The sequence below is a fragment of the Diabrotica undecimpunctata genome, chromosome 4 (genome assembly GCF_040954645.1).
Source record: "Diabrotica undecimpunctata isolate CICGRU chromosome 4, icDiaUnde3, whole genome shotgun sequence".
NCBI classification, from domain to species: domain Eukaryota; kingdom Metazoa; phylum Arthropoda; class Insecta; order Coleoptera; family Chrysomelidae; genus Diabrotica; species Diabrotica undecimpunctata.
Window position 1 is genome coordinate 13,960,771 of NC_092806.1, and position 12,181 is coordinate 13,972,951.

Below are 12,181 nucleotides of genomic sequence, written 5' to 3' on the forward strand. Positions count from 1 at the left end.
AGTACCAACTTGCTGAAAAGCATACCATACACAAAAGGGCTAATAAAATGTACTGCACAAACTATAGCGATATAAGCTATATATAAGCTATATATCTATTAATTATTAGGATATACAGTATTTTTTCTAATACACCTGGAACGATTGAGTGAATAGGTGAACTATCAAATAGGAGACTATTAGTGTGGAATTAGAAACACTAATAAATCGTTGATCAATTATTCACTATTAGGCAGTTAATGAGAAATGTTGGGAATACAAAAAAAAACAATAAACTAGTTATTTATAGATTTTAAACAAACACTGATATAATCATAAGAATAAAACTATGAAATACCATGGCAGAACTAGGCTTACCTAATAAACTAATTTAACAAGGAGTAATCTACAAGTAAAGTATCTTACTGTCGACTTATTTTCAAATGTACTGCAAAGAGCTCTAAAAAATGTGAACGAATTATTAACAGCTGTTTTGAAAACTAAATATTATGAGACGAATTGGGGATATTATATTACACAAACTAAACCGCTTGCCTACAAAAAATATTAGGAAAATATGAGACGACGGAAAAGACTAATTACTTTACAGCTAATTGCCACATAAGTATCAATGTAACTATAGCTCACAAAATGGGTTCAATTACATTGCAATTTTTAAATTTTTCGTGATAAAATGAAGTGATTCATTGTTGTTTTGAAAAGGTAAGTTGTTTTTTATTTTTGTATTCCTATCATCTGATATTGTAATATCAACAACATTTTTCATAATATATTCTGAAATGCGCTTTCTATTACTGATAACGAACAAAAGTTTTTTTAACTTCTCGTTAATATAATTATGTAGGAATTTAGATTTTTATCTTGTTCTTACTATAGTGCTAAAGCACAAATGTAGTTATAGTCTACCGTATTTTTTCATAGTGGTCATAGTTTTTGATTGTAGTATAGCTTATGTGTTTATAATAACTAGCACATAGAAAATAATAAAATTTTGTACCCTGTGCTTTATGTTTATTATCCTTTATTGTATTGGAACATCTAGAAGTATAGTAATACATTTTAATTGTTGAACAAAAGAGAAAATAAAAACACTTTTTGTTGTGTGCCACTTAACCATACACAAAATCGTACACAAATAGTCAAATGGTAGTAAAAGTTTCCGATATAGGCCGCCATACGGCAAAGGCATCGCCGCGCTCGATGTCTATACTATGAAATGTTTTTCAGATAGTCTTCGGATCAGATTTTTTCAAAACATTAAATTACATCTTTTTGTCTTTCTTTATTTAGGCTAACCGCTACTGTTTTTTTTTCTTCAGCGTTTCTTCTTAAATTACATTAATGTTATATTTACAATTCTTTCTGGAACGAGCTATAATTTTTCTCAAATAACCATTTTGTGTGGTTTAGTCACCTTACGGTTTAGCGTGCTTTGGCTCTTTAAAGTCCCTTTTAATATTAATATCGTTTGAGAAATTTTTCCCAGATGACTAAATAAATTTCTTTAACATACAAGAGAGAGGACGTAGAGTAGGGCATAACGTAACTTAGATGTTGAATGAAAACTGCAAATTGCTGCTTAGATTGACAAATACCACTCCTCATACCTAATATCTTTTGTACCCATCTTTGCTGTGTTGGGCAAGATTTAGTATTGGTGACGTACATGATCTTTCCTGTCTATAGCAACTTTTGTCTTTTAATTTGAGTTTTTCTTCTGTTTTACCTCTTCAGAAGTATTTTGTAAAGCTGACAAAATAAATATATTGACCGATAGCTTTTGTGGTCGTTGGAGTTTTTGCCAGGTTTAAGCAAGGCAACAACTTTGTCTTTGCTTTGTTTGTCTGAAGACTTTGGATATCAGTAACTGTTGTATTTTTGGTCCAAATTTTATAATAAGCTTTGTGCTCAGTTCTTCAGTCAGTGCCGTACTATTCTTCATTATATACGTAGATAGTGGATCCAAGCTCAACATCGTTAAAAGGTTCCTTCAGCTGACTGGTTTTGTCCTCTCTGATTTTAAGTTTTTCTTTGCTTCTTTGCCGGCAGAGATAGCACTTTTACATTTATTATGTGATTTTCAGCGATCAGCTTAATACCAAATACACTATTTTTTGCCTTCTATGTATTTTCTGCACTATGAATACGTCACATTTGTGCTAAGCGCATATGTCTGATAAGGTTAAGTAAAGTAAAGTGTCTTTATCTTTAGATATGCCCTTAATATTTATAGACATTATTAGAATAATTGATCCTAAAAAGGACCGATTTGACAAAAATCATATTGACCGGGTGATTCTGATTAGCCGATTAATTAATTATTCATTACCCAGGGTACAACTGATTACGGTGGTCTTATTTGTACTCAAATTTTCGTAAAGGCTTTTCTTTTGAACCCCATAAGAAATGGCTAATTAACTTTTCATTAAAAATAATTTTACACACTGTTACTTTTCGACGATGATATTTCGAATCAGATTTGTATAGTAATAAGTATAGTTAATATGAAGTTCCTTTGTGAAAAGTAAATGAGTTTGTAATATCGGTCACAACTCATATATGAATGATAAGGACATAAACGGTTAAAATAAGTGCACAGAATTTTAACTAAATATATCGGCGCCATTGTTTAGGAGATGGATTTATCCCAGAGATTAAAGGTTAAATGTATATTCCAGGTTCTATCTACGTATTTTCATTACTAAAAAAGTATATTTAAAATAAAGGCCTTAAGATATATTTAGATTCTATGGAAATTAGAATCTATGGAAATTAGCAAATTAAAAAATACAGACATAATTATTCTGAATGACAAAATTGAGACAAACAGTTGCCTCAAGTATTGTTTATATTGTAAAGGTTATCGTCATAGTATAGTCAGAACGCAACAAGGTTCTATTGGCTTTTCTGCTTTTTGTCTCCTCATTCCTATTGAAAACTTAGCCACGTAAATAACGTTTTAAAAATATGTATCAATATTTCTTTAGGGCCTTTCCTAAGATAACTTTTTTTAAGCCTACTTCGTTTGACTACATGTAATGGATTTGATAGTTCCCAACAGATAAGTATTGATTGTAGGTTGGATAGCAGTTGGTTGTACAGGCATGTGTTGATAAATATGATGGGTCGGTAGGTAGTTCCATTATTCCTAAATGAATCTGACCATATGTTACCTCCCCTGTTGATTCGTGGACGTCCTAAGGGCATTTTTTCTCTCGGGGCATTCTCCCAGTTTAACTTGGCAATGCAGTTATTAGAAAGCCTTTGGATGTAGCCAGCGTAACTTTGGCGTTGAGATTTAGTCTCTTGTATGACGTTGCTATCTTTATATATCTGTTAGACCTTGGCATTAGTTCCGGTTCGGTATTGGTTAGTATTCGGACCTTTGTAAGTTGGAAAATAATTCTGATGGCTTTTCTAGTAATCCTGATCTAATTAATACCTAAGTTTTACTTACATTGTTTTGTCAGCGTTCTCGTCACATTTAAGTCAATAGCACTGGTTTAATCACTGTTTTATATATCCTGATTTTAGGGATTTGTATTAGACTTCTGGATTTAAAAGTGTTATGTGGGTTATATTTACATCAGTTAGCTACCTGAATATTCCATTTTATTTCTTATGTGACAGCGTTATCTACGATACCTAAAACGCTGCAATCTTTCAAAATTATATGGGTTTATTGTTACGTTATGCCCTACCCTACGTCCTCTCTCTTGTATGTTAAAGAAATTTATTTAGTTTTCTCATTACTTAATATCAGACCGTTTTTTGCTGCTAATAGCATTATTTTGTAGCATTCTAATATTTAATCTATGAATTAAATCCGGATAGCAAATAGATATTTTTCACTTTCTCGGAGAAATAATATTCTAACATACAAAATCCTATTAAATTGCCAAAACCTTTCTTGCATATTATATTTACTTATGAGGGACAGCAGCAATATCAGTACCATAATAAGGCGTATAGTCCTGGACTGGCTAATCGTTGGATAATTGAAAGCATGAGTGTAGCAGTTATAATGTTTTCGGGACTGCTACCTGGTATCGGGGAGCAGAGATATCAGTACCAAGTTAGTGCATATAGGAATTGTTGCTTGAACTTTATTATTATTAAACAGCACTATATTTCCTAGTAAAATCCTCATGACTTTACAGTAAGACAAATTTTCGAACGTTGGTTATGGAAACATCATGTACATACCACCGGATTCCCTAGATCGACATTCAGCAAAATTCTTTTAATAATGATGCGGGAGTAAAAATATAAATATCTGGGAGCTTACATTAACAAAGAATTAGATTCAGACTAAGAAATCAGGGTACGAATAGAAATGGCAAGGGCAGCGTTCTTAAAATTCAAGCAATTGTTCTGTGACAAAAATCTTAATACTGCGCTGAGACTGAGGTTTGTTGAATGTTACGTCTGGTCTCAACTATTGTACGGAGTAGAAATATGGACGGTAAAAGCGCAAATAGTTAGGAAGCTTCAAGCCTTTGAATTTTAGATATACCGGAGAATGTTGAGAATTCCATAGACTGCCAGGGTCACCAATGAGGAAGTGCTGAGAAGGATGGGTCGAGACAAAAAATTGTTGAGAACAATAAAAGTACGCAGGACTGCATACCTGAAACACATACTAAGGAATATAAAGTCTTCTGCAGACCATCATGCAGGGTAGAGTCGATGGCAAAAAGGGAATAGGTAGAAAGAGGAAGTCATGGCTGCGAAATATTCGTGACTGGACAAAGATGACTGTAGACGAATTATTCCACGTTGCAAAAGACAGAGATACTTTTAGAAATGTGGTCGCCAACCTCCGTTAATGGGGACGGCATAGGAAGAAAAATAATGATACGCTAAACAAAAAAAAAACAGAGATGAAGATAGGCGCCAAGAAACTCTGTGTTATAAAACAGTTGAATAAAATACAGATTCTCGATTCAAATATTCAAAAATTTAATGAAGAGCTTACCAAAATAGAAATAACGTCTATTTAAAATGCAATTCATTAATGGCTCAAGGTACAAAGCAGTCCTAGCATCTGCTAATGATATTGATCTTATAAGAAACTCTCTCCGCAAACGACATCTTCAACAAAGTGAAGAGAGCACGAAAAATGTTTTACTTAAAATCAACAAAATAAAAACCAAATACAAGCGAATCAACAGAAGAAAGCAATTCAATACAGAGCATAATTCACTTAAGACCTATTTTAATACATGAATGCGAATCATGGACAATGACTAAAACAAATAAGGAAGAACTCCGAATATTTGAAAGAAAAATAATAAGAAAACTTTTTTAACCTCATTATCATATTGCTACAAATCCGTATAGAATAAGAACACATACTAAATAAAGAAAGCTCTTATAAATATATTGTTTAGGAAAATAAATCGCTTAAGGTAGATCGGACACATGCATAGACGCCAAGATGTCAAACTTGGTTAAAAAACGTAAACTAATTTTTGAAACCAAATTCAGTATTTTGCTTTAATCTGTGCCTTCTAAGAATTGCAAGGAAAAACAGACGTTGATAAAACTGTTATTAGAGACATGGGGAATCTAAAAATTGCATTCCACAACATATCTCCTCAACTAAGCAAAAATCCTTAACGAATTGGTTTCTAGTACTCGTACAGAGTATATCGGAATAAAAGGAAAAAGACAGTTAAGCAAGAAGAAAAGTGCAAGCATTTACGTTTTAAGGGTGAAAGGATGTGCGCCCCATTTTTAGCTGACAAGCTTGCGGAGCATACTATTTCTGGTCCTTAGTTTGCCTTTTAGTTTTAAACAAGATTCTGTGATTGACAACGTGCGATATAAACTATCTACAAGGTATTTATAGGAAATTCAGAGTTCAAGGATTTCATCACACTATTGGATGTTCAGTTTTGTGAAAGCGCCTGTGTTGGGAAAATTGAAGGAGCGTTCCTAAGATTTTCGGGGTTTGGCTTAAAATTAAATCGTAGTTCATTTTTATTATATTTAAGGCATCTATTAGATTTTTCTCCACTCCAGCAACAAAAGTTTTTGGTTGTGCAATGTATGGTCTACATGAAAATCCTAGTATCTACTGGTATCTGTTGATCATTTGTGTAAATGTAATACAGTGTAGGTGCCATTACGCTACGCCAAGCGAGACCGTTTGTCTGCGTTCTCCATATTACCATTGAATGATACGAAAAATCTTCTGTTCTGTAGATATACGCGGATAAAACGATGTTTACAGTTTGTCATACAGTTTTTGGAGAAATGTCCTCTAATTTAATGTGTCGTAGGCGGCATTTAGATTGACAAATACCACCCCTGATACCTGATATCTTTCGTACCCGTTGTTGCTTTTTGCAACAACGGGTACGTTATTACGTACGTTATAAGTATTACGAATAAAAATAAATAAGCAAGAAGAATATAAGTGAACCATATTTAAAATAAGTGACAGAAAAAAGAATATTATATATACATTTACTTCTAAATTAAAAATAAAATACTCGTATGCCTGATCACGAAAGATACAAAATTTACAAGCGACAAAGTATTTTTTAAAACAACCGAACATATTATATGTAATAATTGTAATAGATATGTTGGCTATAATCAAATTACCATAAAGTCACTGAAATATTTTATCTGAGTAATGATTCACTACTGATTGCTACGTTACGTTATACGATACATTTATAGTTAAAGCGAAATTAGGTGTTATGCCTACTTATTATTTTAGTATCTGTTACAAGTTACATACTAAAGTATTATAGTAAGATATTGAATTCCCTACATTTAAAAATTGAAATATTGAAATTAGACAGTAAAAAATTGTAATTTTAAGATTGATTTACAAATTATTATAATTTAAATTTTACTACTTTATGAAACAAATATTGTACATCATAAAACGTAGCAATCGAAACATCGGAACGTACATTTATATAATAAATTTTTCAGTGTCAATGCATTAAAAAAATACTAATACATAAAAATTGCCTTTTCCAAGCTTATAACAGACACTAACTTAAGTTTAAAAATAATTAAAGCAAGTAATATAAATTACCATCATAAAATATTTAACTACATTAACCAAGTATTTGTGAAATTTCAGAATGAATAAATTGATTGATATTTAAATAAATTTCAAGTTCCAAAACGTACCTGCTATAAAATTTAAAAATCTACGACTAATCAAATTATTGGCAACATCGGAGGAGTTTAGTTGTGTACGGGGAAGAATACATACGGATCCCAAAAGTGTTTTACCCTATTACGGAGTTCATTTAATCCTACGTGTTGGTCGGAGTCTACATAAAGCGCTACCCAGATAATAATATACACGGTGTATATTCTCCTGGAGTTAGTATAATACCGTTTTAGTACGGGGCCCACATTAACCGCTAGATCTATATATATATATATATATATATATATATATAAACCTAAAGCTAAGATTAATACTATTGCAAAAATTAATATTTCTTAAACTCAACAGGCTTCCGAGTTAAACCTGATTATTACTGCGCCGAGCTTTCGACATCGTCTCTGATGTCTTTTTCAGGGCTTCCGAGGTCTCAGTCTTCCGAGCCCCAGACACTACTAGACTGATCACTAATCAATGCATTACCGTCGATGGTGACATGGTTTGGGTTTAGGTTTGCATGGGAGTTGGCGTGGGGATTGGCGCGGGGGTTCATCATCATCAATGGCGCTACAACTCTTCGTGAGTCTTTGCCGCGTTTACTATTGCCTTCCATGTTTGTCGGTCCTGTGCCAGTAATTCTCATTGTCGCACTCCCATTTTCTCTAGATCTTCTTTGACTGCATCTGTCCACCTTTTTTTAGGCCGCCCTACAGACCTTCTTCCCTCTGGCCTTTCCCAGAACACATTGTTTATAAGGCGATTGTCGTTACTGCGTATCACATGCCCTGTCCATCTGAGTCTATTAGCCTTTATATAACTGACTAGATTTTCTTTTCCGAATAGAGACTCTAGCTCGTTATTGTATCTGCCCCCCCATTCGTTTGTCTCGCTGTCTCTGCAATGGCCATATATCATTCGAAGAATTTTACGCTCCCACACCAGCAATTTATTTATTTCTCTTTTTGTTAGCGTCCATGTTTCGCTTCCATGCGCAACTGCTGGTCGTATTATGGTCTTATATATCCGGATTTTTGTACATCGTGAAAGAAGTTTTGACTTCATTAGATGTTGCATTCCCAAGAAAGATCTGTTTCCTGCCATTATTCTCGTTTCAACTTCTCGCTCTAATTTGCTGTCATTTATGATTGTTGCTCCTAGATATTTAAATTCTTTAACCACTTCGAAGTTGTGATCATTTATAGTAATGTTTTGCCTTATTCGCCGTCGTTCTTGATCTGAGACGACCACGTATTTTGTTTTGTCTTCATTTATTTTTAGACCGATGTTTAATGCAGCTTGTTCAAAGCTCGAGAAAATATCCTTAATTTCTAATGTTGATTGTGCTACAGCGTCTACGTCATCAGCAAAGGCAAGTATGATTTTTGCTCCCCGAGCAGTTATGTCTGGTTTGATTTTCGGATATATTTTTCGCATGATATATTCTAAGGCCAGGTTAAACAACAATGGGGACAACGGATCTCCCTGTCTCATTCCAGAATTTACGCAGAAAACATTTGATGGTGATGATGATTTGATTCGCGGGGGTTGGCGCGAACATTTCTGACGGCAGGACTTTAATTGGAGGTAGAATCGGACGATGTCTTCTTTATGAGTGGTCCCCTTGTCGAAGGTTACCGGATGCCGTTATCTCTTTTATTGTGAAATATGCCACCGGGTATTAACATCGGTAAAAATACCATTAGATAGCTACATGGGACGTTAGAACTCTTTATAAGGCTAGAAAATTAAAAACTGCAATCAATGAAATGAAGATACTCAAAATAGTTATTCTGAGGAAAAGTGAAATTAGGTGGTCAGGTACATTTAAGTATGAGAAGCAGGATGCAATATTATTTATTTCGGCCAGCAGAGAAGAAGGTTAAACAATCATAGGCATAAAGTAGCAGTTCTAGTGAATAATAAAATCGAAAAACATATAAAAACAATTATTTTATATTCAGAAAGCTGCATGTTGATCCATATAAGTGCGCATCATTTAGAATTAAATATGTCTTTTCAAACCCATCTGAATCAAGTACATTCTAGTATCTAGTTTACGAGGGAGATAGAAATTGATTTATCCCTACCGTTTTTTTTTACCGAAAACCAACCCACATCAATCGTTACTTACATGCCAATTCTCATCATCTACCTTCACAAATTAATTCAGTCATTAATACTCTTTTCTACAGATCAATACGCCTTTGCGATGATGCAAGTAGACCCGCTCAGCTCTCTACTTTACAACAAGCTCTGATCCAAAATGGTTAATCGCAAAAGTTACATTGAGCATCCACAGACATCAATCTCCCACTAAATCTCAACCCAAAGAGTCAGACTCTCATTATACGAAAGTTTTTCTTGCTTACATCAAAGGTATCATTAAAAAAATCGACAGATGAATTAAATTCCTTAAACCAACAGGAATAAAGACAATATTCGCCCCCCCCAACAAAATCTTTTATCTCTTGTCTGATCAATCCAAAGCAGCATTCCAAATGAACAATATGGAGGTTATGAAATTCCTCGTGCAGACTGCTTTGATCTTATATAGGCCAAATAAATGATAGAATACCAAATAGGATTTATAAACATTCCAATTCTCCTCGCAATTCAATTTCATCTCTAGGTCAACACCATCTTTATGCAGGTCACAAACTTAATTTTAAAAACTCCAGAACTATAGCTCGTATCCGTTTCTATTAACCAAGAATTATCCGAGAAGCAATAAGGATTAAAAAAGGCCAAATTGTGTCAATAAAAGAGTTGGCGGCATCTGGTTACCTTCGACAAGGAGAGGTTCCATAAAGAAAATCCCGTCAGCTCCGCTTTTTACTCAAAATCCCAACGTCAGAAATCTTCGCGCCAACCCCTACCCAAACCATCTCATGATCGACGGTATAAATGAACCGCCCGCTGTCTCCAGTAGCAGTAGTGTAGTGATTAGTGATCAGTGTAGCAGAATCTGAAGGTTAGGAGAGTAAGACCCCGGAAGCCCTAAGGAAGACGTCAGAGAGGATATCGAAAACCCGGCGCCGTGGTAATCGACGCAATTGAAACCGGAAGCCTAGTGAGTATATATATATATATATATATATATATATATATATATATATATATATATATTTTAGTGGTTTTTCTTGGGCTTAGGTTCATAAAAAAATTTAATTTGATACTAAGACATTTTCATATATTTTTTCGACGTTTCGGCAGGAAATCCATGCCTTTTTCAAGAAGTAATATTGACTAAAAAAACATTTTATGACAGACATAATACGGTTTAAAAGTTAAACTTTTGACTTACCAAGCATGTAAAAATTCGATACTAACAAGTAGACATCACAATTAAAATAATATTAAAAACATAGGACATACCCACTAACTCACTACATGTAAAATGTATTTTAAATATAATGTGTTGTTTATTGATGTTAGTTTATCGTTTAAACAATCAGTTATTTTATCATCATAGGCGTTCTGAGATTGTCTTTTTATGTGTTTTTAAATTAAGTTAAAATATATTTTGTTCAAATTTTTGACATCTTTTTTATCATTTATTGCATTATTATTATTTTTTTTTTATTTGTATAGACTCTAGAAGCTCTCTCTTGTTCCTGTTGGGTTCACTTATTTTGATCTTGGTTTTCTCAAAATCAAATTTATGTTTTTTTTTCGTTTTCATGTTTTGTGAGGGCGGTTGAGTTTTTTTTGTCATATTTGTGGGAACGTATTCTTGAGTAGCTGACTGGTTTGTCCAATATAAACTTCATCACAATTCGAGCAGGGAATTTCATATACAACATGCGATCTTTTTAATAGAGGGGTTTTTGTTTTTAATATTGTAAAATTCTTTTTCAAAAGATTGTGCCCTTTATGAGCAACCGTAATATTATGTTTGGACAGAAGATTTGCAATTTGTTCTGATAATCCTTTTATATAGGGAAGAGACATATAGTTTTTCTTTACCGTGTTGGTTTCATTGTTATTATTGTTATTGTAAAATTTATGCAGTCGCGATTTGAAGGTATTGTCGATAAGGTGGTGTGGGTATGAATTAAGTGTTAGTGCTGTTTTTGCTTTTTTAATGGCCTGTCTATTGATAGGATCGGATAATCTAATAGCTCTATCGGCGAGTCCGATAACTACTTATTATTTCCAACGTAATAAATAAAAATCCACACTATTTAAAAGACGCTGATCACCTGAAATTAAAACTCAAAAATATACATTTACCTCCAAATTATAAATTAGTTTCTCTCGATGTGGTATCTTTATACACCAATATTCCAATAGCTTTAGCGAAAGACATTATTAAAACAAAGTGGAATGAAATCAAAGCGTTCACAGACATCCCTCTAGAAGAATTTCTGCTAGCAGTCGAAACAACATTAAAGTCAACCTATTTCTTATATAAAAACAAAATCTTCCAACAAACAGATCGATGTGCTATGGGTGCTAGCATATCCAGTGCCATCGCTCAATTAGTTTTAGAGCATCTAGAGGAAATTGTTTTAAATAAAATAGATTTCGATATACCTTTTTTCTATCGCTATATAGATGACTGCTTGAGCGCAGCACCAGAGGATAAAATGGATATTTTACTAAATGAATTCAATAACTTTCACCAAAAACTAAAATTCACATTAGAAATTGAAAAAAATTATCAAATTAATTTTCTGGACCTGACCTTACATAGAGAAAACAGCACTATAACTACTTCATGATACACCAAAAAAACCTGGTCGTCGAGATATCTGAATTTCAACTCTCATCATCCCCTGTCTCAAAAGAAATCAGTAGTTATCGGACTCGCCGATAGAGCTATTAGATTATCCGATCCTATCAATAGACCTCAGGCCATTAAAAAAGCAAAAACAGCACTAACACTTAACTCATACCCACACCACCTTATCGACAACACTTTCAAATCGCGACTGCATAAATTTTACAATAACAATAATAAAAATGAAACCAACACGGTAAAGAAAAACTATATGTCTCTTCCCTATATAAAAGGATTATCAGAACAAATTGCAAATC

The 12,181-nt window shown here is 33.3% G+C and overlaps 1 protein-coding gene across 5 annotated transcripts in view; it reads right to left on the reverse strand.

Moving 5' to 3' along the window:
- LOC140439213 (GTPase-activating Rap/Ran-GAP domain-like protein 3) overlaps positions 1-12,181 on the reverse strand; it is a 685,378-nt gene that overhangs the window by 89,562 nt on the left and 583,635 nt on the right. The gene's annotated exons all lie outside the window — the stretch shown is intronic.